The following is a 7501-nucleotide window of genomic DNA, read 5'->3' as shown; positions in this document are numbered from 1 at the left end:
TACTTTGAATGTTTTCAACATAATGTAGATGCAATAATTGGAAATGTATGGCACTAAATGAACCACGCTGTGCTACATTGCTCCTCCAGACTCAGTGAAACTTGGCATCATGGTCGCGAGCAGACCTTCACTCTTGTGCATGTGCAAATAGCATGACATAATTGTCTTATGGGCCAAATATGTATGGAGTTGATAAACAATGTGCACGGCTCATGACGAGTGCTGCTAGCCCTTACCACTCAACTACGAGTTAATGTCAATGACATCAGGTGGTAGCATAGTGCCCCACACTTTTGTCCATATTCATTTGGGATAAATTCCACAAGATGGTAACACACTCCACAGATATACCAATTCATTCACTATACAGGGTGTATCAAAAAGAATAATCCGATTAAAAAAAAATTATAACTATTATGTTAGTTGAGATATGTGTGTGAACAACATACTGTTGGAAAGAGCAAACTCTCGAGTCTTATGAGGTTCCTGCCACGCTGGCATCTGGAGGTGAAGGAATTTTTAAATCAAAGGATTACTGAATGATGGATTGGTTACACTGGACCAAATGATTCAGCCTTACATTATTGGCCTCCAAGGTCACTGGACCTGACTATATGTGATTATTTCTTGTGGGGGTTTATAAAAGACTCTATTTATGTGTCTCCATCACCAACAACAATGAATGAACTGAGACATTGCTTAATAGCAGCTGTGGAAGCTATAACTCAAGACATGCTCGCTGCTGTATGGGGATAATTTGAATACTGCATTGACATATACTGTGGATCTCAAGGGGGGCACCTATGTAAAGGTATGAAAGATACTTTCTGAGTTTCCCATTCATTAAAAAACAAAATTCATTGTATATATTTATTAGTTTCAGAAATATAGAGATGCCAAATCAGATGATTCTTTTTGATACACCCTGTATAGTCAAATTAGATTGGACATCAGTGTATGTTACAGTTATAATGGTAGAAAAGCCTATCTTGTGTGATTCTGAATGAGATATAGTACATTAAGGTTTGGATTTTATCACACGGTAATCCATTTTAGGTACTGAGAACCATAAAGCACTTCATCATCGATTATGAGACTGTAGCGTTTATTCACGCTTGTGACATCTGTTGATCTTAGGGTGGGTCAATGTATATCTGAACATTCACGAAAAGCTGTCTCACTGGTTAATCTGGGGCCAAAGATGGTGTGCTTTTGCCCTGTATGTCTCTCAGCACCTCATTTTTAATCTAGTGAAGCAATCTCGTTGGTAAATAGTACTATGAATTTAATAATTTCAGCAAACAGCAATTTGTCTTTGGAGTTAGTTGTTTACTGTGGATGAATTGGCTTACCTCTCCAGTGTCAACATGAATTCTGTTGAAATTGTATTAAGCACCAACAGAAAAGAAAACAACCAGGAAAAGTTAGCCATGAAGGATGTAGGGCTTCCCAGACCAGATCTGTTGTCTGAGAAAGTGACAAAATCAAATAAGTGAAACTACAAGTAAACATTTAACAAAGAAGTGTATAATAAGCATGAGATGTTGTGTGGGTGCAACATAAGAATGCCTGATTTTCAGCCCCAAAGTTGATTCATTAACTAATACATGAATTAGGGATCTTCTACATTTATCCAAAAACATAAAAAAGCATGAAAACTCTCACTAACACAAAAATGTGAAACAGAGAGTAGCAAAAGCTTGAATATTATTCTGTTATTGCCATAAACTGCACTTAATTATACACAAAACAACAAAATTCACAAAAACAATTTGTCCTGTCTTCAAACAAGTTATGCATACTCTTATTATTATTATTGATAGCTGCTGAAGTTGTATAAAGGTGCTGATGAGCATAACTGTTATACAGCAGATGCTATTAATTTCACACTCTCATATTTATCTGGATTAAAAATTTGTGAACACCCTGAATGTATATCTATGAGCCACCATGGTAAATGGAAATGATTGTATGGCATCTGTGGGCGGGAAGTTCGGCCACCAAGTGCAAGTCTTATTGAGTGCAATGCCATATTGGGCAACTTGTGCATCGACAATGGGGATGACATGATGATGAGGACTACACAACACCCAGTCCCTGAGAGGAGAAAATCTCCCACCCCAGCTGGGAATCAAACCCGTGCCCCCGTGCATGGCATTCCAACGCACTGACCGTTCAGCTAACCGGGCGGACATCCACCATGGTAAACAAACATCTGTATTCACATTTCCTTTCATCTCAAATTGTTCTTTTAAAAACTAATTTCATAATTCAGATGTACTTTACATCAGAAAACAGTATAGTTGCTAGGAACCAAAAAAACACTTCATCAAAAACAGTTAATGGCTTTTTTTAAATTTCTTGTAGTGTTAAATTTTGCATTTGAAAAACTTGCATTTTATGCTGAAGAAAACACTATACTAAATTGTTTATGTGTGCAACCAAATGAAATGCCCAGAATAATGAAAACTCAAATGTTATAGTTGAAAATTAAATTATTTAATGAATTTAAGAATAGAGCTCTAGGTTTCCAGTTGTTGTAAACTATAAAAGCCAGAGCTGTGAAGGCAACTATAGTTGTTTGCACCAAAATTTCATTAGGTCCCTTGTCACTAGAAGTTGCAACTTTGTCACATTCTCAAACTTTTATTAATATTCATTTTACTCTCTTTTGTGCAGAGAAGTAAAGTGTAATGAACATCAAAAGTATTAAAAAGCCTGGTGTTCTCTACACTATTTAGAGAGCCAATTCACATACAAGATTTTTGCAGGCAGCCAACTGTAGAGAGACATCCCAAATCATTAAGAAGGACAGTATCACAAAATCAGATGAATAACTTCAATTTCAACTTAAATGTGTATTTGAGTCTGTTAAAATTAATTACCACATGATGAATACTCATAAAAGGTTTGTTACTTGAGTTCAAAACTTTAAAATATATTACTGTACAGATGAAACAGGAAAATCACACTCCGCATCTACATCTGCATCAACAAACACACCCATACTTTGCAAATCATTGTTAACTGCATTGGAGTGGAACCTTCCCATTGTACCACCTTCCTGTTCCTATTCCTGTTCCTGTGTGTGTGTGTGTGTGTGTGTGTGTGTGTGTGTGTGTGTGTGTGTTGTGTGTGCAAAATGGAAGCAGATGATGTGGTTGATACAACAGCTGTTTGAGGAAATGGGAGCCAACATGGGGCCCAAGAAGAAGATGGATATGATACTGAAGGCAGTTTAGTTACCACCAGTGGAAATAGTGATGTGTGTGAGGTGCGTATATCATCATGGAAAATGAGATTTCTAGTGCAAATAGTGAAGTAGGTTTGTGACAGTCTTCATGTATGTTGAAGCCAAAAAAGTATGTTTTGTGTCTCTTTGCACGCTTTTTACTACCTCATGTGAAGTGAATCCATCTGATACAACATCAGCATAAGAGGCTTTAGCCTCACTTCACAGCAACAAGTGGTTTACAGCTATGGAGTTAGAGATGAGTAGCCTAAAATGCTACAATACATGGCAACTTGTTGGCAGATCAAAAGTTGATCATGTTATAGGAAGTAAGTAGGAGTTTACTACAAAGAGAAACAGAGAGAGTGAGATTACTAATTTTAAAGCAAGCCAGATATTTGGAAATTATTCTGAAAGCCAGAGCTTAATAATGAGACAAAGTTGCTTGAGAATTCTTACAGAAATTGCAGTACTTAGGGGATGGAAAATCATATACTTTTATGTAGAAACTGTTTATCTAATAGCCCTGCTAATCTTAGTAGTCTCATAAGTGGCACAGTTTTCACAGAGCAACTGAAATTGTTTTGTTTGGGGAATGAAGTGTGTTTATTGCATAAAAGTTTGTATGGGCTTCACCAAGCAGGTTAAGTATTGGAATGATTTTTTCTGCCCTGTGAAGAAAACATTATGTTTGGAATAATGTGAAAAGGAACTTTGTGCATTCTTCTCTAATCATTTGATCATTGGGAATCATATTGATGATATTGTTGTAATAGGTGAGGAAGAGAGAATTGAAAAATTCAAGAATGTTTTTAAATGTCACATTAGCATTGAAGAAATGAATGACTTGTTGTTTGTTCAAAAATATTCAAATGTGTGTGAAATCTTATGGGACTTAACTGCTAATGTCATCAGTCCTTAAGCTTACACACTACTTAATCTAAATTATCCTAAGGACAAACACACACACCCTTGCCCAAGGGAGGACTCGAACCTCCACCGGGACCAGCCGTACAGTCCATGACTGCAGCGCCTTAGACCACTCGGCTAATCCTGCGCGGCACTTGTTGTTTATTTTAGGACTTAAGATTGAGCAGTCTCAAGAGAAAGTGAAATTAAACCAAACTACTTACATTCAGCAGACGATGAGTGAGTTTAAAATGCATGACTCCAAGGGCATAGCTACACCATGTAATGACAATCATCTTGGTGAAGATGATAATGACAAGCCATTTGACCAAAAATTGTACCAAAAGGCGTTGGGTTGTTTGTTTTATATATCCACATGTACTAAACCTGATATTGCCCTTATAGCTAGGAGGTTGAGTCAGTTCAACTTTAAATCTAGTGCTTCTCATTGGGTCGGGGTAAAAAGGGTGTTTCATTACCTGCAGCAAACTAAAAATCTGAGCTTATTTCCCAATGCCAGTTGTTCTGATCATAGTGCATTCAGTGATGCTGACCAGGGTAGGAACCAGCTACAGTAAATCTGTAACAAGGTACACAATTTTGCTGGCTGGAACAGGAGTCACCTGAAAGAGTAGAGGCAATCCTTTGTAACCACCTCCATAGTAGAAGCTGAATACATTGCAGTGTTTGAGACATGTAAGAAATGCAACAGTTTGCAGCCACCTCCACAGTAGAAGCTGAATACATTGCAGTGTTTGAGACATGTAAGAAATGCAACAGTTTGTAGTTTTTTTTTTAATGAGATTGTGGCGCCGATGAGATCGACACCAGTATCAATCTGAGCATCATCTTTGAACTAAGCAAAACATTATCATTATGTAGTTCTGCCATCCAGTTCTTTGTAAGTCTTACTTGTGTAAAGAGGTGAATAAATGAACTCCTGATTATAAATTGTTTGGTGTAACTGTCCCGAGCATCCACCTCACTGGTGACTCCCAGTTGTGACATCTTCCGTTTTTGCCATTTTACTGTGTCTGCGGCCTCTGCGTCAGTTATTTTCACATGTATTACATCAACACAATATCCGAACAATGGCTTCGGCCCAACACCTAACGCCGGAATTTGTGATCGACATGCATCATGTTGTGGGCAATGTACACCCACCAGGACTGCAACACGATGCCTCTCACTCGTCGATTATGCCTACTTCGCCAGACATTATGTTCTCTCGTCTATCGACCAAACAACTCACTGGGTCGAGACTGTCCCCCTCCACAATATCACGGCAGAAACTGTTGCTCGAGCTTTCGTCGAGTCACGAGTATCACGTTTCGGATGTCCAGCTATCATCACGACTGACCAGGGCAGACAATTTGAGTCGGCCCTGTTCAATGAGACTTGTAACATTTGCAGCATCCAGCGCATCCATACCACAGCATATCACCCGCAAAGTAACGGGCTATTTGAGTGCTTGCACCGCACTTTCAAAACAGCTCTTCGATACCATGACTCTCTTTCAACAGAGGCCCTTCCCCTTGTGCTACTCGGCATTCGTGTTATCTATAAGGAAGACTTCAAAGGCACAATAGCCAAGTTCATATAAGGCCAGAACATTGTTCTCTCTGGCGAACTTGTGAGCCCTTCTGCTTCTCTTCCTCAGTCTGACTTACCTGCCTTCGTGGACCGTGTCAGATGCCACTTCATCAACCTCCACATCCCTCCGCCCACCAGCCGTTCCTGACCTAAGGTTCACGTCCCAAAATCTCTGAACAATTGCGAGTACATCATTCTCTGAGATGACACTGTCCGTGCTCCCCTCCAACCCCCATATACCAGCCCATACTGAGTTCTCCGGCGCTCAGCCAACACCTATGACATCCAGATAAAAGATTCAGCTGTTACAGTCTCTCTCAACAGACTTAAGCCTGCTCATGTTGAGCCTGCTTCTACCCCCCTTCAGGCCATGACCACATCATTCACAGCTGTGGCTCAAGACGCTCCGACCACTCCCTCCACGTCGGACTTAGTCACTCAGTCGAGTGACTTCCAGCTCCAATCATCGAGCTATTCTCTGACTTCGCCCTCTACTCTGATCTCACACACTCTGTCGAGTGATCACATGCTCCCCACGTTGAGCTTACCTATGATCTTGCACTTTCATCGGGCCCTTCTCTGGTCCCTTCAACCTCTCCCTCGTTGCCTGCCTTGCCCTGTCAAGGTTTCTCACGCGCCCCCCCCCCCCCCCCCCATCTTGAACATGCCCTCGCTTGAGTTGTCTGTGCCTGTCCCCCTGGACATAACCCAAGACATCTCTATAACACTACGCGATGACACACTGTTCGTCGTGTGTTTCCCTTCATCGGGTGCTCATGACACAACCTCCGCCATTCCCTGCCACCTGGTGAAATGTGTTCCCCTCTCACCCGACGTCGACCTGGACATGCTTTGTGTGTTTGCCACGCCCACCGAAGACATAGTCATTGTCGCTCCATTCCTCCTGCAAATCGCCGGCCTACCTGTCACCGCATGACCAGTACGACACCCAGTACGACTTCCAGGTTTGGTGGCTGGACCTTCCTTCATGACTTCTACCCACACAGCTCCACAACGACACTGTCGAGCTGACCATGGTCGGGCTCCTGCGGCCTACCCCTGCCGTCGCCATAGTAGTCACCCATCCCCCCCCCCCCCCCCCCTGGCGGCCTCTCAGGAGTACTCCGTACTGCGGTGAGGTGGGGGGGGGGGGGGGGGGGGGGGCTATGTGTCACCGATGAGATCGACACCAGGACACCAGTATCAATCTGAGCATCATCTTTGACGTAAGCAAAACATTATCTTTGTGTAGTTCTGCCATCCAGCTCTTTGTAAGCCTTACTTGTGTAAAGATGTGAATAAATGAGCTGATTGTAAGGTGTTGTTTGGTGTAACTGACCTGAGCATCCACCTCAAGATTATGTGCTCTGAATTTGGCAGAGAACCAGACGTTTCAGAGTGCAGTATTATAAAGTCAGCCAGATTGTCTTGGATGGTTTTCTTCATTTTAATTATGTGTCTACTAATGACAATGCTGCATACATTTTAACTAAAGATCTTATCAGTATTTTAACTGAGAGATTCAGAGACATGTTAGGATTAAAATAAATATTATTTGATGTTGGATTACCTGTCTCTAAAATTTTGTCTCATTTGTTTTCTTATGTTTAATAATGTAATTTTGCAATGTGAACTGATAAATTCTCCCCTTATGATGCCCACTGAGGGGAAGTTTTGCAATTAGGTTTACTTTGTGTAGTTAACATCATTTGAATTCAGTGCTGTTTCCAGAGCACTTGGAAGACATGGGTTTCCAGTGTGTGCTTC

Source organism: Schistocerca americana, chromosome 1 (assembly GCF_021461395.2).
Source record: "Schistocerca americana isolate TAMUIC-IGC-003095 chromosome 1, iqSchAmer2.1, whole genome shotgun sequence".
NCBI lineage: Eukaryota > Metazoa > Arthropoda > Insecta > Orthoptera > Acrididae > Schistocerca > Schistocerca americana.
This window is presented reverse-complemented; position numbering follows the sequence as displayed.